At 44.9% G+C, this 24,126-nt stretch overlaps 1 protein-coding gene across 3 annotated transcripts in view; it reads right to left on the reverse strand.

Moving 5' to 3' along the window:
* Window positions 1–24,126, reverse strand: part of LOC120947175 (E3 ubiquitin-protein ligase MARCHF8-like) — a 315,449-nt gene that overhangs the window by 186,533 nt on the left and 104,790 nt on the right. The window contains exon 2 of one of the 3 annotated variants that reach the window (XM_040362272.1): window positions 19,483–19,584. The exons of 1 other annotated variant lie outside the window; for it this stretch is intronic. The gene's annotated coding sequence lies outside the window, so the exon portion shown is untranslated. Of the gene's footprint in view, window positions 1–6,616; window positions 6,721–19,482; window positions 19,585–24,126 lie in introns of those variants that run through there. One more of the 3 variants, XM_040362274.1, reaches the window with a different exon arrangement.

Below are 24,126 nucleotides of genomic sequence, written 5' to 3' on the forward strand. Positions count from 1 at the left end.
TCATGTTGATAATAAAGAAATGAAGAAGCAGACAGAAAAAACTCTTGGGTCGTGCTCTTAGTTGAGACAAGATCACACTATAGATGAATATGCTTTGCTCATATTTCATGTCTGAGGGTTACAACCACTTAAAAAGAGAAGTATTTTTTGTTTTTTTACCCATCATACTTACCTTGGTGGATGCAGGATTGGACTGATGCTGTATCTGTGCCCTGGCGCCTCTGCACCTGAAAACAGCAATTGAACATCACTGATGGCAGTCAGCAGTGCTCTGCCCCTGTGCTTAATGGAGTGCTGAGCTGTGGAGGGGCGGGGGAGCAACCGTCTGAGGCCTCGTACACACGATTGAGAAACTCGACGGGCGAAACACATCGTTTTGCTCGTCGAGTTCCTTGTGAAGCCGTCGAGAAACTCGACAAGCCAATTTTCTCCATTCCCATCAAGGAAAAAGAGAACATGCTTTCTTTTTGGCTCGTCGAGTTTTTCGAAAGTTTCCTCGACGAAAATGTACACACGACCGGTTTCCTCGGCAAAAAAATATCTCCCAGCAAGTTTCTTGCTGGTTTTTGCCGAGAAACTCGTCGTGTGTACGAGGCCTAAGGCTCTCAGTGGCTTGCTGGGAGCCAAAGATGGCATCAGTCCAGGCACCTGGCAGATCCAGACTGTCGCAATGATGTGGTGCCTGGACGGATTCCAGTGACCTCAGCAGAGAGCGGACTTCATACCGCTCTCTGCTGACAACGGGTCACATAAGTGCAAAACGAATTGCACTCCTGTGATCCATAGGAGAAGCCCAGACAAATGAGCCTAGGCTGGACTTCTCCTTTAAGGAAAAATAAACCTTCCGCCCTTAGAAATACTTTACCCCAACAACAACTGCTAAATGGGAGTTTACATCAAAACAGTACATTTACTTTCAATCTTCTGTAATAAGCGAGTGAGATCTAGGGCCATTTCACATGGGCAGACCAATCGGGTCCGTCTGTCAGTTTTTCAGGTGGACCCGATCGGACCCTTTAGTCTCCTATATGGAGTGGCCAGTGTCCATTGACAACCGTTGACATCCGATCAGATCATGTCTGCTGAAAAAAGATGAATAGGGATCCGTTCCCCATCCGTCTGGCGAATTGGATCGGATGACAGCCTCCCATAGAGTAGAGTGGCCTGTGTCCACTCCATATAAGCGGAGTGACATGGACCAGCCATACGCTTGCCTAAGGGCCCTTTCACACGGGACAAATCCGTGATGATCTGCCCTGTGAACCTCCGCTTGCTTAGCGGGGATCGCTCTGCTGATCCCCGCTGACGCGGCGGATGACAGGGCGGTCCCTGCACACTGTGCAGGGACCGCCCTGTCAGATCTCCGCTCTCCCCTATTCGGGGATCGGATGAACACGGACCGTCTGTCTGTGTTCATCTGATCCGATCCGCACGGATGGAAAAATAGGGTTTTCCTCCATCTGCAGAATCGGAAGATTGCAGACCCGGATCTGCATGTGTGAAAGGGGCCTAAGAGAGAGGTAAGATTTCTAGAAATGTAAATACCCAGATATTTAAATACAGACACAACCTGCATGTGGGAGAGAGAATTTATCAGTGGGTGTAGTAGTGGGTCTATGGGTAGATGGGTAGACTTATGCCAGTTAGTAAGCCAGAGAAAGGGCCAAAAGTCTCAAATTGCAAGTCTTCATATGTAAGCAGTCTACTATATACTGCAGAACATTACAAAGATACAATCTGCCTGATAGGAAGGTCAGAAGCCCTTGTGTACAGTGGATTTTAAACAGAACAGAGGCCTACTGTTGAAAAGAGCTGTGAAATACCTGAGGTGTGTACAATGCTACATGTTTGTGACAGCATGACAGAAGTGAGGCCCAGTCTACAAACACATTCTTCCAGCCCCTGGCTAATCTCTCTCAAGGTGAATGAATTGGCCTACAGCTGCACTTAGAACATGTTTATTGTTGTAAAATTAAACCGATATATGCAGTGAGCCGTAACACAGACAAGCAGTTGAGAACCCTGGGAAACTACACAGCATTTTAAGACAGAATACAATCAGCAAAGGCAATGAAGAACTGTATTGTGTCATTAAAGGTATACCCCAGTGAAATATGAACATTTCCATGTAAATGGCTGTAGGGAACCTGGTCTACGGAATTAATTCATCTTATTTTATGCAAGCTATCATTTTCCCACCTGGCTGCATTACTGGTTAAAAGTGACCAGTGACCGAAGATGATCATTCCTCAGTTACAGCTAGATCAGCGAATGAAAACCTGGCTTATATATGAACTCTTCATTGCTATTGCTGGAAAGAATGATAGGCCATACACTGTTGTAGGAATTGCGGTACACGTAACTGAGCAAGCCACAATAAAAGAAAAGATGGGCTTTGTGGGAGGACGGGCTCTGGCAGAAAGGGGGGTGTGGAACAAGTCTTACAGTTAAGTATTCATACCCCTTGAAATTTTCCACCCTTTGTCATGTTGCAACCAAAAACATAAAATGTATTTTTGGAGATTTTAATGTTATGGACCAGGGGTAGGCAACCCCCGGCATGGGTGCTGAAAGCGGCACGCAAAGCCTTTTTTGCCGACACTCGACTCCCTCCCCATCAGCAGGGAAGTGTCAGTGAGACACAGCTCCTGCCGCATGAATGCATTTCAATCTCAGAATTCCCCACACCGCACCTGCACTGAGGGGGGGGGGGGGGCACACGTTGTAAAGGATGGGAAATATGGTTTGGTTCTCGCTGTAGTTGCGATCGTCCGCTCTTGTGATGGGGGAGAGATTGAGGGCAGTTTCTGCTAGGGAGCAGGAGGACTGTGATAGGCCACTGTTGAAGCCAATCAAATTCTTGCTAGCCCCGTCCACCATCTGGAGGAAGATGACTTGCTTGGGTGTCACTACCAACCTCAGAAAGAAGGGATTGAGAACCACAACTTTGTTGGGAAAAAAAAAAAAATGATATAAAAACGCACACAGTATATATCAGGCATGTCCAAAGTCTGGCCCGCGGGCCAATCGCAGCCCGCATTTTGGTTGTTTGGACATATATATCTTTTGTAGCCCCCCCGACGATATCCCAGCGCCGGGGACACAAAGATGTATATAAGCACCCCAGATGACGATCTAGAGATCGAAACGCGTCGGGACCCGCTGACCTTACTGCTTATTTTATTACATGCCTGATATAAATCCTCTGAAATGTGAGTGTAAACTTTTATTCTTTTACTGCCAAGTAAATCAATATCCAACAGATTTACACTATGTGCATCTACGTTTTTTCTCTTTTTCCCTCCCACACATGCTGAGCATTCTTGTTTGATAATGGTGGCCTAAACCTCTATCACTATCGGCTGTTATTGAGATAATTCCTGCCTCTGGTTATCATATACTATATAGTAGTGGAAATCATCTTCCTGCCTCTCACTCAAGACACCTCTGGATTCAGGACAACAATATTTCTAGCCTTCATGACCCATTAAGTATACGCTTATTTGGGTCCACATTATCTGGTAAGCCTCCAATTTACCTTGGTGGTGGATCTTTTTGCACATCGTCACTTTATGTCTTCAACATTAGATCACAAATTGTTGGACTATTTAAATTTTTGAATCTTCTATGGGACTTTATCATTCCAGTGAAATTGTGATTCTCATTTAAGGACTTTGAGCACGTTTTGGTGTATTTTTCATATATGCTTCTGAGATTTATTCACATTTGTTCTCTGTTATTTCACATGTGATTAGCGCTACACTTTTTTTGTTTTTTATGTTTTTACTTACAGAATTGATCTGATTCTGTGGTGTTGGCTGCCATTCACATGTTATCTTAGGTAGCGCGGTGATATATATACTTTGAGTATATTGTTTGTTTTTTGTCACAAAGATGTATATGCCTTGGAGGACAGGGAGGAGGCGGGACGAGCGCCGTACACACGTACACACACACACACACACACAGGAGAATTTCCTGTTTACGGCCGGCCACTGTAATAGGAAGTCCCGTCTCCGGTGCTGCCAACGACTGTTCTATCCATCAAAGGAGGCGGGACTTTCTATTAAAGAGGTCACCGTGTAAACAGGAGATTCTCCTGTAGATAATCTTTGGTGCTCGTGGGTGCATTCCTGGCAATGGTGAGTGCATTCCTGGCAGTGGTTGGTGCATTCCTGGCAGTGGTTGGTGCATTCCTGGCAATGGTGGGGGGTGCATTCTTGGCAATGGTGGGGGGTGCATTCTTGGCAATGGTGAGGCTACATTCATGGCAATGGTAGATCTGCAGTACCTGTGAGGCTACAGATGGGCACTGACCCTTATTTTTCTTCACAGTTCTTTATTTAAAATAAAAAAAAAGAATCCTGAAACTTTGCTCAGTGAAGGTGCGTGTTAGACGCTAATAAATACGGTATATCCAAATAATACACCCTAGCTCATCTCTTCACTCACACAGCCACAATGGCAAGAGAATTCTTGTTGGGCAGTGTATTAGTGCTCAAACTAACACACTTAGACCAAATTGTTTTCAGGTCTTGAGGAAAACCCCACTAAAACCCCACTGACGGCAGAAAAAAAAAAAACCACAAGCGGTCCATCGAGTCTACCTGTTTTATTTTTTTTTAAATGCATGTTTTGAGCTTTTTTTGTTTTTTAGTCTGAGTATAGATAATACTTTCTAAGGCTTTATGTACACTACAGCTCCTAAACTTGAGTTGATGTTTTTTTTTTGCCAAAGCTCCTAAACTCAATACCATTAAAGTCCATATATACAAGCTTTTACAAGAGTTTAGGAGCTGCTGTGATTAGAGGAGCTTCAACCTCCTTCTCCTGAATGCAGAAGATTCGTGTTCATTATAGGAACGCTTTGACCGCCGGAAAATTCAAACCGTGGCAAAACCACAACAAAATCGTGGCACGATTGGTTGGTGGTCAAAGTGGGCTGTGTGTACATGAGGCCTAAGATTCGTTTTAAACTTTCCTCTGGTTAGTTTTGAGATCATGTCCCCGTGTTCTTGATCTTGGTTTCATATTGAACCAAGGCGGCCCTTCCTCCCTGCAAACTTCTGAGAAACATCACAGGTCCCAGAAGATTGCCCAGCTATGCAGGACAGCGCAGTGAGACATAACAATTCAATGTGTCACTACAGTCGTGTCTGTTGATGTACTCACGAGAAGACCTCACAGTGTAGATGGCTCATCATCTTCACATGGTTGCGACTTTAGATTACAGAAGATGGAATTTCCTACTGATAAATGGTGTAAATATTATTTATTTTAGGGCATGTGGATAGACGTTTCCCAGAGTCAAACATAGTTGAACAGTATACATGGCCGTTCAGAACCTGCATTTGATGTGCGTTATTTTCAACTGCATTTCTTTCATGTCCTACTACCATTCAAATGCATGCCCATCACCTATGTATTTTGACTTATCTGCTTTAGCCCCTGCAAACCGGGCAAATAGTTTATTTATCTCAAAATTAATTTAAAAAAAAGTATATTGTAAGCTTATGGCAACCCACATCCCTGTGTCACACACACTGGCACTCCTCTCCATGATTCCAAGCCCTATCAAGTCCGCAAAAAAAGATGTCCTTATGCACCGTACACACGATCAGATTTCTTTAGACATTAATGGATGTGTGTTGAGTTATTTTGGAGGGGACAGCAAACTTACACTGTTATACAAGTCATAATCCAACCAAGTACAGTGTTTTAGGAATCCTATATGGAATTCATTTTTTTTTTAAATAACATTTGATATTTGGTTATATTTAAATAGATATGTGGGCATGTGCTAGGAGTATGCATGTGTGGTTTTGTTGAGAAGCGTTTTATTGCTGCTGTAAAGCTTATCTGGATAAATGTTGTTGTATGTATACAATGACAATAAAGTATATCCCTTAAAAAAAAAAAAAAAAAAAACAAACAACATCCAAGGGCAAAACTCCTTTTCCCCAGAATGGAGATTACATGGCAGAGAGCTGCAGAAGGCAAAAATGATGCCTCTAAAAGAATCCACATGGTTGGGAACAACAACCTCAACATCATCCAGCATAGGAACCAAGTCACTTGCCCAGTTAAAAGGAGATATCCTAAGGTTTTTTGTAGCTCTTGGTCTTACAGCACCAAACCAATGTCCAAAGTGAGGGATCCCCAGAAAAAACAGGCAACGACTGCTCTGGGCAACTATACTTGATTTCCAGACAACCCAAGGACTACCCTGAGACAGGCGTACTCCCATGATGAGGGTAAATGCCTGCACCCTACAGACTAAGAGACTGAGGGTGCAAATCAGATCCATAGGGAGTACCTGAACGTCTTTCCTAAAGTAAGACTCCCAAAAACCAAGGGGGAGACTAAAGAAGTTCAAAGGTCAACAATAGAAAGAAAAGCAATGTAAAATAGGGCAAGCCCCCAGTACCATACTAGCCCTCAACTGGAAGGAAGGGGCAGGACCAAGGCTGCCAGGGAGAATTCCACTAGATCAGAGGTGTAGAATGCTTCAACGAGTATCGGAGCTGGTTACCGATAGATATACTATATAAAAGGCTTCAACCAGTGAGGAATGCTCATTTATTGTCAAACCAAGCAAGAAGTGGGGAGGTCTTACCTTCTTGACTGTCCAATAATGAAGGGTGTGTGAATCCCAAGGTTTCTGTTAAAATTACAAATGTGTTGACATATAAAGAATTCACATATAGTATTTTAAATGTGTATTTCTCTCTATGGCATCACTTTCATTATTTGATATCTTGTGCCAAGAATAAACCACGCTTTAGACTACATTTACAAACACTTGTACCAATTGACTGGGTTGGCTCCCCCTGTCCCCCTGCAGGGAAAACACAATAGCTCTGTGGGAGGGATTTCCCCATCAATGCTGGCGGTGTTGATGGGCAATTGCGTGACTTTCTTTCCTGCAGCCCATGATTGTAGGAAAGAAAATCGCTCCATCTACGGTCGGCTTTAGGGTTGGTTTGTGAGGCATTGATCTATAGGAAAAGACTTGATAATCCTACTCTTGCGGTTTCTAATGCCGCGTACACACGATCGGTCAAACCGATGGGAACGGTCTGATGGACCATTTTCATCGGACCAAACCAATCGTGTGTGGGCCCCATCGGTTATTTATCCATAGGTTAAAAAATAAAGCAGTCTTGTTTTAAATTTAACCAATGGATACCTAACCGATAGAAAAAAAACGATCGTATGTAGGCACGTCCATCGGTTAAAAATCCACGCATGCTCAGAATCAAGTCGACGCATGCTCGGAAGCATTGAACTTCGTTTTTTTTCAGCACACCGTTGTGTTTTACGTCACCGCGTTCTGACACGATCATTTTTTTAACCGATGGTGTGTAGGCACCACTGACCATCCGTCAGCTTCATCGGTTAACCGATGAAAACGGTCCATCGGTCCATTCTCATCGGATGGACCGATCCTGTGTACAGGGCATTACTGTGAAATCTTTAGTGAAAGCCAAGTAGTTGAAATTATACTTTGTGCACATTTCTTGCTAGGAAGAAGCTTTTAGTGGGACACAAAGCTTGAGATCACTTTCAATGAGAACTTCACAGGAGGTCTCCATCAGCCCACTTAGCACCAGAAACTGCTTTTCACCATTCATTCTAAATGTAAAAAGTTCCAGAGTTTAACATTTTAAAGTGCTTTTAAATATGTAAAAAGTCCTAAAGCACTTGGTATACATAAGAGAAAGACATAAGGCAGTTTGGCACAGGAGGAAGCTAGAAGTGTGACAACTGAGATTTAAAAGACATGCTAAAGAATATATAATTAGGGATTGGGTAAGATTCAACCCACACAAACCCATTACAGTAGAATAAGCGTTTATCGATTGGTTTGCGCAAAATGTATAGCGTTTACAAAATAGGGGATAGTTTTATTGCATTTTTATACATTTTTTATTTATTTTTTACTACTAATGGCGGCGATCAGCGATTTTTTTCATGACTGCGACATTATGGCGGACACATCGAACAATTTTGACACAGTTTGGGAGTTAACCACTAGGGGGCGCTGAGGGGGTTAAGTGTGACCTCTTCTGTGTTTCTAACTGTAGGGGGGCAGGGCTGGACGTGTGACGTCATTGATCGCGTTTCCCTATAACAGGGAACACACGATCAATGACAGCGCCACAGTGAAGAACAGGGAAGGTGTGTTTACACACAGCTCTCCCCGTTCTTCAGCTCAGGGGACCGATCACGGGACTCCAGCGGCGATCGGGTCCGCGGGTCCTGCGCCCGCAGTCACGGAGCTTCGGACCGGGTCGCGAACACGTGCCCGCGACCCACGGCTGGGCACTTAAAGAGGACGTACCTGTACGTGCTCGTGCCCAGCCATGCCATTCTGCCGACGTATAACTGGAGGAGGCGGTCCTTAAGTGGTTAAATGAATAAATAAATAATAATGTAATATTCTACTCAATCCAAAGCTTAATGCGGAACTTTACTCTTTAACCACTTGAGATCCGCGCTATGGTCGAAAGACGTCCACAGCGCGGCTCCCAAGTGCCGGGTGGACGTCTTTGGACGTCCTGCTGTTGTTGTTCCCTGTGCGCGCCGCTGGGGGCGCGCATCGGGGAAACAACGTGCCCGGCGCATCGCTCGGGACCCGATGCGAGTGCTGGGCGGCCGCGATGTCCGCCAGACACTCGCGATCGTCGGTAACACAGCAGGACGTAGAGCTCTGTGTGTAAACACAGAGCTCCACGTGCTGTGAGGGAGAGAAGAGACCGATCTGTGTCCCTTTACATAGGGACACAGCATCGGTCACCTCCCCCAGTCAGTCCCCTCCCCCCAAACAGTAAGAACACAATGAGGGAATACATTTAACCCCTTCCTCACCCCCTAGTGTTAACCCCTTCCCTGCCAGTCACATTTATACAGTAATTAGTGCATTTTTATAGCACTGTTCGCTGTATAAATGTGAATGGTCCCAAAATTGTGTCAAAAGTGTCCGATACGTCCGCCGCAATATCGCAGCCCTGACAAAAAAAATCGCAAATCGCCGCCATTACAAGTAAAAAAAAAAAAAAATCATAAATCTATCCCCCATTTTGTAGGCGCTATAACTTTTGCGCAAACCAGTCGCTTATTGCGATTTTTTTTTTTTTTTTTACAAAAATACGTCGAAAAATACGTGTCGGCCTTAACTGAGAAAAAAAATAGTTTAACGGAAAAAAAAATGGGATATTTATTGTAGCAACAAGTAAAAAAAAAATATATTTTTTTAAATTGTCGCTCTTTTTTTGTTTATAGCGCAAAAAATAAAAACCGCCGAGGTGATCAAATACCACAAAAAGAAAGCTCTATTTGTGGGGAAAAAAGGACGTCAATTTTGTTTGGGAGCCACGTCGCACGACCGCGCAATTGTCAGTTAAAGCGACGCAGTGCCGGAAGCTGAAATTTCGCCTGGGCACGAAGGGGGTTTATGTGCCCAGTAAGCAAGTGGTTAAAGCGGGAGTAAACCCATCCATAAAACTGTTTTATTTCCGGCACGTGCCAGAAATGTAACACTGCCATTGGTTGTGCTCTCAAGCAAACTGTCAAATCATCCAATGGCTGTTGTCTAAACTGATCACATGTGCAGCATCATGGCAATTGTAGATTAAACAGAGGCCAAGAAGATGGCAGCTTCCTTGGCGGATATCGATAGGGGGGGGGGGGGTTTACTTACACTTTAAGTTACAAACGGGATTACAGCACACAGAGATTTAAGTGAGGATACAGTTTACTTGAATCTCTGAGTTCTGAAAAGCATCTACGAAGGGCCAACCAGGCCTATCCTGATTTTCTTGGGTTCTGCTGACGGGCCTTAAAACCTATTCACTCTGTCAGTGTGCATCCCCACTTCCGAAGGGAGCACAGACCATCCACTATCACAACACATATACTATCACAACACATATACTATCACAACACATATACTATCACAACACATATACTATTGCATATCGTCTTGGCTCTTTATTCTCCCAGCAGAGCCAGGTTCCTTTGTAAAATAGGCTATAGACAAAGGAGACACCATCCAATTACTTTTTCAATACTTCACGTATCAAAACATCCTGTACAGTATAACTGTGGTATTGTCATTCTCTGACAGCGGTTTCACAGCACCTTCCCTTCAGCGGGCAACATTCATCCTGTCCCTATGCTCCCCTCATCGAAATTCATCAGCCGGGGAATACCACTAGCTGATTTGGGTGCATTGCTGAAGAATAGGCCCCAACCAGTCCTATGAGGGCCTGCACATCCAGGGGTTACTCACTTCTTCGCTCTTCCAACCACTTCCCTCTTTCTAAATTCTAACATAGCCTTAAATACATTGTACAGCGGTACCATCCAGTGGCCAAACAGGGAAGTGCGCTACCACCCCTTTACAAGACACAACACAGAACTTAAAGCGGAGTTCCACCCAAAAATGGAACTTCCGCTTTTCGGAACCCTCCCCCCCTCCGGTGTCATATTTGACACCTTTCAGGGGGGAGAGGGGGGCAGGTATTTGCACCCACTTCCGGGCATAGACTCCCGTGGGAGTCACGCCACTCCCCCCCCCCCTTGCTGTCTCCTGGGAAACGCTCTGGTCCCAGGAGAGAGCGTGGACCAGTGAAGGCGTGCCACACTACTCGCGCATGCGCAGTAGGGAACTGGGCAGCGAAGCCGCAACTCTTCACTTCCCGATTCCCTCACCGAGGATGGCGGCGGGGGCAGCTGAGAGACGAGCGATTGCTCGTCTTCTGCTACCGACATCGCAGGTACGCTGGACAGGTAAGTGTCCATTTTTTTAAAAGTCAGACGCTGCAGTATTTGTAGCTGCTGGCTTTAAAAAAAATTTTTTTCGGGTGGCTTTAAAATGTTTATTCACCTTTACAAAAAAAAAAAAAAAACAGCACCCCTGCATCCACTTCTCCATCAGTCCTGTAGGGTTGGAGGGCAGAGGGAGGGTGTCCGGTGTGTTAGTTCAACAAGGTGATATTTAAGCCCTACTTTTTTTTTTTTTAATACATTTTTGCTAAGTTAAAGACTTAGGGGCAGATCCACAAAGCGAGTACGCCGGCGTACTTTCAAATTTCCCGCATTGTATCTTTGTTTTGAATCCTCAAAACAAGATACGACGGCATCTGGGTTAGATCCGACAGGCGTACGTCTTCGTACGCCTTCGGATCTAAGATGCAATTTTTCGGCGTCCGCTGGGTGGCGTTCGCGTCGTTTTCCGCGTCGAGTATGCAAATTAGCTATTTCCGACGATTCACGAACGTACGAGCGGCCGTCGCATTTTTTTACGTCGTCTCTAGTCGGCTTTTTTCGGCGTATAGTTACAGCTGCTGTTTTGTGGCGTATAGTCAAACCTGCTATGTTAAGTATGGCCGTCGTTCCCGCGTTTAATTAGAATATTTTTTTTTAGTTTGCGCAAGTCGTCCGTGAATCAGGATGGACGTAATTTCCGTCCACGTCAAAACAATGACGTCCTTGCGACGTCATTTAGCGCAATGCACGGCGGGAAATTTAGGGACGGCGCATGCGTAGTTCGTTCGGCGCGGGGACGCGCTTCATTTAAATGAAACACGCCCCCCTACTCGCCGATTTAAATTAGGCGCCGTTACGCCGCGAGAGATACACTACGCCGCCGTAACTTACGGCGCAAAATCTTTATGGATTCGAACCAAACTGCAGTAAGGTACGGCGGTGTAGCGTATCTCAGATACGGTGCCCTGGGGCAGATCCTTGTGGATCTGCCCCTTACTATACATGCTGCCTCTTGATTATTAAAGGTTTCTCTGTCCACCTACTTTATCCAGTTTTCTTAGCCTTGGTGTAATTTTTCAGTTTCAAGAGGTGTCTCTTTGGTTTGCAGAGTCCTATGGAGCCACCCTTGTTGCAAGTGGATGCTGAGCATGATACGCTGTGTGAGAAAATACAAACACACATACTCCGATAGCAGTCGAGGAAGAATCTGGGGCAGTGAATAAGAACTACTGTGTTTGTGACCACATTTCCTGTGCACTTTAGGTAGTGGGGAATGTTTAGCAGTCTGCCTAGCATGCATGCATTAAAAAAAAAAAAAATACTACTTTAACTAACAAGACTAGAACAAAATGTATTTTTTTAAATCCCCTTTTCAGCAAAGGTTTGTCTGCTGTGAAATATTCCTAGATACTGAAGAGTGCGATGAGTCAATCTGTGGCACAGGTCAGGTTTAGCGTATATTTATCTTATACATCATACATGCAATACCAGCATGCACTGCTGGCTCTGCATAGCCTTTGGACAGTGAAAGGGAATAATAGCTCTTGCCATAGAAACACAGGATAAAAAGAATGGAATCTCCATGCCAGCATTTCTACTGAGAGCTACAAAAAAAAGAAGGAGGAGGAGGAGGACAGGTCTCATTAAATGTCACATAGCGTCAGTTCAAAATCTGAACATAAAAAAACACACACACACACACACACAACAGGATAGCAAAAGAAAAAACAATAAACAGGAAAGATTTTTTTTTTTATCATTTTAATTTAACCACTTGCCGCCCGCTCTATAACAAAATGACGGCGGCAAAGTGGTTTCAATATCCTGACTGGACGTCATATGCCGTACTTAGGATATTGAGCCGCTGCGCGCCCCCGGGGGCACGCATCGCGGCGATCGTTGTTGCAGGGTGTCAGTCTGACAACCCGCAGCTCCGACGGAGACTCTTTACCACATGATCAGCCGTGTCCAATCACGGCTGATCACGATGTAAACAGGAAAAGCCGGTAATCGAAAAGGTTAGCGCTGATCGATTATCAGCGCAGCCCCCCCCCCCGGAGATGCCCACACTGGACTACCAGGGATGCCACTAGACCGCCAGGGATGCCCACCACAGGTATGCTACCCTAGACCACCAGGGATGACAATGACAGAAATAATGGATGCCAATCAGTGCCCACAATGGATGCCAATCAGTGCCCACAATGGGCATCACCGATTGGCAGGCATTGTTTGTTGTACTAATGATTGCCAATCAGTGCCACACTACAGTACATTAGTGCCACCTATCAGTGCCCATCCGTGCCACTTATCAGTGCCCATCCATGCCACCTATCAGTGCCCATCCATGCCGCCTATCAGTGCCCATTCATGCCGCCTATCAGTGCCCATCAACGCCACCTATCATTGCCCATCAACGCCGCCTATCATTGCCTATCAACGCCGCCTATCAGTGCCCATCCATGCCGCCTATCAGTGCCCATTCATGCCGCCTATCAGTGCCGCATATTAGTGTCCATCATCAGTGCCCATCAATGCCACCTCATCAGTGCCCATCAGTGAAGGAGAAAACGTACTTATTTAGAAAGTTTTGTAACTGAAAAAATTACTTTTTGTTCTAAATTTTCGGTCATTTTTTTTAGCAGAAAAAAAAAAAAAACGCAGAGGTGATCAAATACCACCAAAATAAAGCTCTATTTGTGGGAACAAAATGATAAAAATTTTGTTTGGGTACAGTGTAGCACGACCGCGCAATTGTCATTCAAATTGCGACAGCGCTGAAAGCTGAAAATTGGTCTGGGCGGAAAGGTGTATAAGTGCCCTGTATGGAAGTATTTAAAGGGATTGTAAAGGTTTGTTTTTTAATTTCTAAATACAGTAGGTTACTTTAAAAGCTAGTGCATTGTTGGTTCACTTACCTTTTCCTTCCATTTCCCTTCTAAATGTTTTTTTTCTTTGTTTTCTTTGTCTGAATTTCTCACTTCCTGTTCCTCCTCAGTAAGGTGTTCAGTAAGCTGTTCTAAATGACTTTCCACCGCTTTTATGATGGGAGAAACAGGAAGTGAGAAATTCAAACAAAGAAAAAAAAACATTTAGAAGGGAAATGGAAGGAAAAGGTAAGTGAACCAACAATGCACTAGCTTAAAGGAAACTATTTAGAAAATAAAAGACGAACCTTTACAACCCCTTTAATGACGGATTCAGAAAGAGCTGCAGCTCTTGTGCCTAGTTCCCAGTCTTGGGCCCCATGCACATGGGCGCTTCCACAGCCAGGAGGAGTGCTCTACAGATTGGCTGGCAAGAAATGTTATACGTGGGTAGAAAGTTGGTGTTCGCATAAACCCCACATATAGCGTACAAATGTATTATCAGAACAAAGACTTTCTGCGCTTGGGAAATACACCCATACTTTATGCGCAGGTACTAATACATACTGGCGCACATAGCCATTCATGTCTATAGGTGACTGTACACAGTACCTGGGCCTCCCTGGAGCAGGACAAAACCCAGAATACTATGTTGCTCCCTTGTGTATAAGTGTAGCACTACCCCCAGAGGAGCTGCTGGATTGCTTTGGGTGGCACATTTACCTTGTGGCTCTCCGAATTTCTAGGGGTGAATGGTGCATATAGCAGAAGTAAAGGAATGTCCGCAACAGGTGTCTCTTTGCTGTGCTCTTTATTACCCAGCCGGGTAAAAACAATAAACTTGTGGTGAAGAAGGTAGAGTTGAAAAAAGAAGGAAAATAGCAAATTCAGGCGTAGCAATAGGGAAACAGTCCTGCTCCCACGTGTAACACTTCTTGCGCCACTCCTCCTTGAGTGGGAATAGCGTACCTGGAGAGGCCTCTCTCACTGACAGCCAGAGTATCACCCGAAACTTTGAGGATAAGTCTCTGCCACAGGCCCTCCCGATTGCGGTTACGGAGATTAATCTCCTTGGTAGAATTACGCCTGGATCTCCTTCAAGTTGCCTTCAGGTACCGACTGACAGGTGACCAGCCTCCCAGTATCCGGATATCTCAATCCTCGGTGGATTGTCGAGACCCTATTGGATCGCCAGCCTCTCATTGGCTCTCCTCAGATGAACTCCCCACTGAACAGCTATACCGCTTAGGATCTTCAGGATTGGGAATCCAGTCGACCACTGGGTTCCCTGCCACAGCTCAAATGTTCCGGACCAACATGGTCCCAGAACCAGGAACTCTGTGTGGCATGCACGCCCGTTGGCCATAACGCTGGGGCGCCGTGGTGCAGACACCCTAAAGGTGGATGCCGCACTTGAAGAAGACCCAGAACCAATGGCGTCTGCCCCATAAATACCCTTCCCCAGCATGCACAGCAAGGCTCAACCCTCCTGATTGGCTGCTGGGGAAGAGCATCCAAACCTTGACTCCACTGCTGCCATCTACTGCCCTGGGGTGGAAAGAACACCCCAACACAACAGAATGAGCCCACAGCACAGCCAAGCCGAGACAGAGACCCAATTTGAACATATTGACCAGGTAAATAAAAGTAAGCACAGAGTATCAGTGCGAAACGTCAGCTGGGTATCCCGTTTTCACGTTTGCTGTGGAATCCCGGCTATATGCACTGCCAGCACCCTGTGCCTTTTCTAACTCGAGTCATGCATTAAGTGAAGGCTCCCGCGAGGCTCCAACTCACAGAGCTGGAGTTTGCGGCCCCGGAAAAGAAAGGGGGGTGAAGAATGGCCGCTCGCTACTCGCAAGGAAGACGGGGACATTGCTGGCTTCTCCTGCAGGCAAGTGTCACATAATGGGCTACTATGCGACGGACTCTGGCTGTGTAACTGGTGGCCGGAGCCACGATGACATCACTGTCGTGCATGCGTGCGGGGGCTGCAGTTTAAGGCACAAGGCTCTGAAGGATCTGCTCACTGGCTTCAAGTACAGTAAAGGTCTCCTAAATGGCGCACGTTTAGAGATATTTACGCTACCTATAGGCAAAGCTTTATTATAGGCTTACCTATAGGTAAAAGTCAGAGATGGGAGTTCACTCCCACTTTAAGTAATAATTTTGTATAGGGTGTTTTGCACCAATACTTTATTAGAGTAGCGCCACACCGCCTTTATTTTTGTTAAATCATTTGATGTGGGGACACATGTTTATGCTGGCAGTTACTCAGATGTCACACTAGGGAGGTCTGCACGGTGATTGTTTAGTTATATTGCTAGAAAATGATAAATGGGAAACTGCGCAAAATTGTGAAGAAAAAGAACGCCCGTAGCTGCACAATCTCAATAGCATCTCTTTCCACAAGAAGATTTGTGTCACATTCATCTTTATATTTGTATTAGGCACTATTTTTTTTAAATTGCATCGATGGTAAATATATTTGTTATTATTTGACATTGATTATCTATTAGCGTGACACTTATAGGTTGTTTGTGGCCCCGTTATGGAGACTTTCTATTGGTCCGGTTTACTGTTATCACCAAAATCGAAAGAAAATCCCCAATTTGGAGTTGTCACCAGCACAGTGATAGAGGGGAAATCTTCCAGATGGAGACACTAGGTCTGGTGACAACCAGAGGTACCCTCACTTTTCAGTAGGGATGAGCAGCCGAACACCCCCCCTTTCGGTTCGCACCAGAACCTTCGAACGGACCGAACGTTCGCGCAAACATTTAGAACCCCATTGACGTCTATGCATGGGTGTAGGAACCCTTACAAATCTGGGGGGGACAGCATTTTTACTCGCCACCTACACTGACCCCCGACACCTACCTGACACATACACTGACCCCCGACACCTACACTGACCCCCGACACCTACCTGACACATACACTGACCCCCAACACCTACACTGACCCCCGACACCTACCTGACACATACACTGACCCCCGACACCTACCTGACACATACACTGACCCCCGACACCTACCTGACACATACACTGACCCCCGACATCTACACTGACCCCCGACACCTACCTGACACATACACTGACCCCCGACACCTACACTGACCCCCGACACCTACCTGACACATACACTGACCCCCGACACCTACCTGACACATACACTGACCCCCGACACCTACCTGACACATACACCTACACTGAAATATGTAAAATGAAGTACAGCGCTAAATGAATAAATAAATGAATGTCAATAGATGCAATTATTAATCCTCAGGAACCGGATTAATAATTTACTGATTTTCATGATGTTATCCCTCAGGGCTTTCAGCATGTAAGCCTGTGAGGGAGGCAGAGCAACCGCCGATCAGCAGCAGTAAGGCCTCTTTCACACTGAGGAGTTTTTCAGGCGGTACAGCGCTAAAAATAGCGCTGCTATACCGCCTGAAAAACTCCTGCCCAGCCTTCTCAATGTGAAAGCCCGAGGGCTTTCACACTGAGGCGATGCGCTGGCAGGAGAGAAAAAAATCTCCTGCAAGCAGCATCTTTGGAGCGGTATGTATACCGCTCCTTCCCATTTAAAACAATGGGAAACCGCGGTAATACCACCCGCAATGCGCCTCTGCAGAGGCGAATTGCGGGTGGTATTAACCCTTTATCAGCCGCTAGCGGGGGTTATCAGCCGCTAGGAGAGTCACGCCACGTGTTAATGCACAGATAGTACTGACAGAGACCGTTACATGCCAAAAGCCCCCTCCAAGCCCCCCCTTAGGAATCGAATTAATGGATTTACTGAGCTTCATGATGTTATCCCTCAGGGCTTTCAGCATCATGTAAGGGGTTAAATTATGAATCCTGCTAGGTATTTGGCATGTCGAATTCCCTGAGGGATGCATTATATAGCAGGATTAACCCCAAGGGGTTAAATAATCCTGCTATATGATGTATCCCTCAGGGAATTCGACATGCCAAATACCTAGCAGGATTCATAATTTAACCCCTTACATGATGCTGAAAGCCCTGAGGGATAACATTATGAAGCTCAGTAAATCATTAATCTGATTCCTGAGGGGAGGGGACTTTTGGCATGTAACGGTCTCGCTGTCTATACTCTCCTCTCCCCAACTTTTAACTGCTGCTGCTGACCGGCGGTTGCTCTGCCTCCCTCACTCGTGACTCACTTTTTGTTGTCCATCGAGTTGTTCCACTTCCCGGTCCCAGATGAAGGCTCTGAGCATTTCCAGGTCCGGTCAGAGAGGAAGGGTGGAGAAGACGGCGGCGGCTTACAGATGCGCGGGCTGCCTTCGCGCATGCGCCGCCCGCGTTCAAGGACTGGCCAACCACGCCAGAGCACATGATCACATTCGCCCAATCCCAGGGCGCCATCTGCCGCAAAATGGCGGTGACAATAACGGTAACGGAGTTCAGAAAAATGACACAAGTCCTCCTAACCTGGGGGGGATTTTACAATACCTGTCCCCCCCGCATTATTTCCTGGGGGGGATTCGTCCCCCCCGTCCCCCCCGGTTCCTACGCCCATGCGTCTATGGGACTCGAACGTTCGAATTCAAAAGTGCTAATTTTAAAGCCTAATATGCAAGTTATTGTCGTAAAACGTCTTTGAGAACCCGGGTCTTGCCCCAGGGAACATGTATCAATGGAAAAAAAGTTTTAAAAACTGTCGTTTTTTTTTCAGTCACTCTCTCTCTCTCTGTCCTCTCAACCACCTGCAGGCGGCCTTTTATAGTGTGGGGCGTGTACTAAACCCCCTGAGCCATAATTGGCCAAAGCCACCCTGGCTTTGGCCAATTATGGCTCTCCGTTTTTTGCAAGCTATGATTGGCCAAGCATGCGGGTCATAGTGCATGCTTGGCCAATCATCAGCCAGCGATGCCGCAGTGAATCATGGTCTGTGAAACGTAACTCGAATTTGGCGCGAACGACCCGTTTTGTTCGTATTTCGATGAACGATCGAACATACGATGTTCGAGTCGAACATGAGTTTGACTCGAATACGAAGCTCATCCTTACTTTTCAGAGATTTCTTCTCACTTCCTGTTTTAGCTAAATTTCTTTTCCTTCAATGGTTCTCATCCCTCACCAGCACCTTGTTCTGGGTGCCAGTCTTCAGTCATCTTCATTGGCCAGCGCGGGATGACGTCACGTTAATCATCTTGGCACACAGGAACTGGTGCTGGTGATGTAAGCCGAGCTGCGCATGCATGAGCATTCAAGCAGGCGGGTCGGTATACTTTATTACAGAACAGACACTGCAGGTCTCTTCTGCAATAAAGAGCCTGACCGCTCGCAAGTTCTTCAAGCATAGCCTTAATAAATATAGTCCCCCCCCCCCCCCCCCCCCAAAAAAAAAAAGAGACAGGCACTGAGCTTGAATTCTTTTTTTCAGAACTTATAGTGGGACTGAATCGTTTACTTGCCAATGCTATAGGAACTATTAAAGAGACATTGATAATGTCCTCAAGCAGAGCTGAGCCAAGGTCTATGGCTGAAAAGACAGGGGGTTTCTCATGAAATGGTCTAGTGATAGCCAGCACATTGTGCTTCATCACATTGTAGTATAGACAAAGCTTTTACATTTTTATTTATTTTTTATTTTTTACAGTTTAAAATTCCTGAAGCATGATTCACACTACAGTGTTATAAAATTCTTTAACACATTTTGTCATGGCTGGCTGCGCTTTACTGCATTATAGCACATTTTTCTCTACCGTTAATAATATAAAAAGACACTGGAACGAATAATTGTATTTTTAAAACCTTTGTTTTTTTACTATATCTATAGATCATTTGCATATATAACTACTAACCTACAGTATGTCTTATTTTGCAGTCTTTGGAAGAGGTCTCACAGTAAAAATATAGCCATGTCTGTATTCAGTCCACATTTTATTATGCAGAGAGCAGTATGTCTGCAGAAAAGGAAAAAAAATGCAATACAGTATAAAAAACATTTATAGTTTCTGGCACTAAAAACATTGGCCATGATTATTTAATTTTTTTAGCTGCAACAGCATTTAAGGCACAAAAAAGTGTGAATCTAAAGTGGCTTCTAATCCATTACCATCCTCAAAGTGTCCCTCACACACAGTGATTCTCGCCTTTAACGGACATTCATCAGTAAGACCCTCACATGGTGTAAAAAATGGCTGCAATGTCAACCCCTGGTTTCAGTGCCACATACACAGGTCATAGAGAAGGTTTCCATATAGAGAACCCCTTTAATAGGGTAATTTGGCCATTGCCGACTCCCATTGGTTGTGCTTTAGATTCTAATACTTAACTAGCTGTTCCTGTATATTGTCATCCATTAAGTTCTGTGTATTTTCAATTCTTATACCCAGTGCTTTTTTTCTCAGACAATAGGTACAGGAACTCCCCCTTTCCGGGTCACCCCTTTTCTCCGCCCTCTACCCACCTCCCAGTACTGCCCCTTTTAGGCAATCTAGAACCAAGTATATATTTGTGGTGCTAAGTAATTTGTATGGAATTTGGTAATGATATTAAGAAAAGCAGTAAAATAGATCCCCTGCAGCCAGCAACAGTAGATCCCCCGAACAACAATGGACCACCCACAACAAAATCCCCCCCCCCCCAGCAACAATAGACTCCCAGCAGCATCAACAGATCTCCGCACAGCCAGCATTAATAGACTCTCTGGCAGCCATCAACAACAGACCCCTCCACCAACAGTAGATCTCTTTCAGCAACAACTGACCCCCAGCAACAATAGGTCCCCCACCATCAACAATAGACCCCCCCGGCAAAAATAGATCCCCAGCAGTGAGCATCAATACCCTGAAGCACACCCCAGCACTAGGGGTGCAACGGATTGGAACAGTATGCGATCCGCGGAACGCACCGCCGCCGTGGCCTTAGGAAAGACCGCGGCTTCGGCCTAGCTCCGGAGCGGTCGGCCATCTTGGTACACTCGGCGGCGGTGCGCGCTGACGTCATCACCCCTCCCTCTGCTCGTAGATTTTTTCTCTTTTGCAAGAGCGCGCTGCGCCGCTGACTCTGCATGTAACCTGGAGACGGACCGAGTACATCAGTACAGTGAGTTGGCTAACGGCTTAATAGCCATTAGCCAACTCACTGTACTGATGTACTAGGTCTAGTAAAACAGTAACACTGTAATTACCATTTTTGCCACTGTAATAATAGTCATAGCCAACATTGCCCCCACACTAGTAAACAGTAACACTGTGTGTATAGCCATTTTTCCCACTGTAATCAGTGCTATACACACAGTGTTACTGTTTACTAGTGTGGGGGCAATGTTGGCTATGACTATTATTACAGTGTTACTGTTTTACTAGTGTGGGGGCAATGTTGGCTATGGCTATTAATAATAGCCATAGCCAACATTGCCCCCACACTAGTAAAACAGTAACACTGTAATTGCCATTTTTCCCACTGTAATGGTCCCAAAACTGTCCGATGTGTCCGCCATAATGTCGCGGTCACGAAAAAAATCGCTGATTGCCGCCATTAGTAGTAAAAAAATATATATATTAATAAAAATGTAAAAAGACAAAACTTTTGTTTGTCTTATGTTATTTTTTTTTTTTTTTACTGATCCGAAAATGATCCGATCCGTGACTCCTGATCCGAGAATCGATCCGATCCGTGAGTTTTTTTGATCCGTTGCACCCCTACCCAGCACCCCTTGCCATCACATACAGTCAGTCCAGGAGGTGCCGGAACTGCGTTCCCCCGCGTTCCCGCTGAAAAAAAGCCCTGCTTATACCAATTTTGAAAGCAAAATGTGACCAGCCTGCCTCCCTATTCCATATTCATTCCCATAAAGCGCTGTACCTAAGCACTCTCCAGCTGTATCAGTCACCATCCGCAGGATACGTTCAGCTCTTCCATTTGGTTAATTAGGCATGCTGTAAGAATCACATTATTATTATTTGGTTTCCGATATAAAAATCCAACTGGTACAATTGTACTGTGCCCTCAGGCCCGCCCATGTGACAACTTAAAAAGAAGCGAATACAAAGAAACCAAATAGTCAGGGGTGCAGAAAGTACAAAGAGGAGTGTTTACACCCGACAACGATCACGCACTGATATATTACGATCACATGGAATGACTGTGTGCTGTGATACCAGCCATGTCCTTCTGATCTCAATCAATGAATCAGCAGAGTAATGAGCAACATTCAAATGTTCCAAGCTGTGTTGCACTGCTAGGCAATGAAGCCATTTTTAGAAAAGATTTTCTCATGCCCTGAACACAATGTAAAAATGTAAATGTGGTCATGTCAGGTCTCCAAGCAAGACTGCAAACTCAGCATCAGCTGACATGGGTATAGAAAAGAGGTAGTACAAAGATGTCACATCTCTGGTGTCTGCCTCGTTCTCCCCTTACACTCAAATACACATCTACTGAGCAAATATCAGACCTGGAAGAGCTATGCTGCCCTTGGTAGCTGAAAATACAAATCTACACCAATATTAAAACATGCCTAGAGGAACGGTTCATCCTGCCAAAAGATCAGTAAAGTCGCTTTCTCATTTGCGGTAATGCTTACCACCCTCTGAAAAGCAATTTGAGGTGGATTACTTTTCAGAGGGTGGTATAGCAGCAGTTGACAGGTTTGACCTCCTGACACAGGTTTTTATTTTTTTCATTCACTCTTATTAAGCTGGCAAACAGGACCGTGCCACAGCCAAAAGCCAAGCGCCATTACTAGTAAATTGCAGATCGCCGCCATTACTAGTAAAAAAAAAAAAATATATATATATATATATATATATATATATATATATAATTTATTTAAAAAAATGCCATAAAACTATCCCCTATTTTGTAAACGCTATAAATTTTGCGCAAACCAATCGATAAACGCTTATTGCGATTTTTTTTTAACCAAAAATAGGTAGAAGAATACGTATCGGCCTAAACTGAGGAAAACAATTTTTTTTTATATCTTTTTTGGGGATATTTATTATAGCAAAAAGTAAAAAATATTGAATGTTTTTCAAAATTGTCGCTTTATTTTTGTTTATAGCGCAAAAAATTAAAACCGCAGAGGTGATCAAATACCACCAAAAGAAATCTATTTGTGGGAAAAAAAGGACGCCAATTTTGTTTGAAAGCCACGTCGCACGACCGCGCAATTGTCAGTTAAAGCGACGCAGTGCCGAATCGCAAAAAGGGGCACGGTCCTTAACTACTTGCCGACCAGCCGCAGTTATATGGCGGCAGGTTGGCTCCCCTGCGCGAGAGCCCGTAGCTATACGTCGCTCCGCGAAGCGGGCACTAGGGGCGCGTGCGCTCGTCCCTGATCCCGACGCGCGTGCCCGGCAGGTGCGATCACCGCCAGGCACCCGCAATCGCTCGTTACAGATTGAGGACCGGGAGCGGTGTGTGTAAACACACAGCTCCCGGTCCTGCCAGGGGAGAAAGGCCTGACCGTCTGTTCATACAATGTATGAACAGCAATCAGTCATTTCCCCTAGTGAGGCCACCCCTCCTACAGTTAGAACACATCCAGGGAACATACTTAACCCCTTCCCCGCCCCCTAGTGTTAACCCCTTCCCTGCCAGTGGCATTTTTATAGTAATCCAATGTATTTTTATAGCACTAGTCGCTATAAAAATGCCAATGGTCCCAAAAATGTGTCAAAAGTGTCCGCCATAATGTCGCAGTACCGAAAAAAAAAAAATCGCTGATCGCCACCATTACTAGTAAAAAAAAAAAACTTTTTTACTAAAAATGCCATAAAACTACCCCCTATTTTGTAAACGCTATAAATTTTGCGCAAACCAATCAATAAACGTTTATTGAGAATTTTTTTTACGAAAAATATGTAGAAGAATACGTATCGGCCTAAACTGAGGGAAAAAAACGTTTCATATATTTTTGGGGGATATTTATTATAGCAAAAAGTAAAAAATATTCATTTTTTTCAAAATTGTCGCTGTATTTTTGTTTAAAGCGCAAAAACTAAAAACCGCAGAGATGATCAAATACCACCAAAAGAAAGCTCTATTTGTGGGAAAAAAAGGACGCCAATTTTGTTTGGGAGCCACATCGCACGACCGCGCAATTGTCAGTTAAAGCTACGCAGTGCCGAATCGCAAAAAGTGCTCTGGTCTTTGACCAGCAATATGGTCCGGGGGTTAAGTGGTTAACCTGCATAATGGTCCGGGTCTTAAGTGGTTAAGCTAGTGCATTGTTGGTTCACTTACCTTTCTCTTCGATTTCCCTTCTAAATGTTTTTTTTCTTTGTCTGAATTTCTCACTTCCTGTTTCTCCTCAGTAATCTTGCCCCCATCATCCGAGCTGTTCTTGCTGGGGGTTATTCAGCCAGAACAGCTTACTAAGGAGGAACAGGAAGTGAGAAATTCAGACAAAGAAAACAAAAGAAAAGAAAACATTTAGAAGGGAAATCGAAGGAAAAATGGTAAGTGAACCAGCAATGCACTGGCTTAAAGGAACC

This window comes from Rana temporaria, chromosome 8, assembly GCF_905171775.1.
Source record: "Rana temporaria chromosome 8, aRanTem1.1, whole genome shotgun sequence".
NCBI classification, from domain to species: Eukaryota; Metazoa; Chordata; class Amphibia; order Anura; family Ranidae; genus Rana; species Rana temporaria.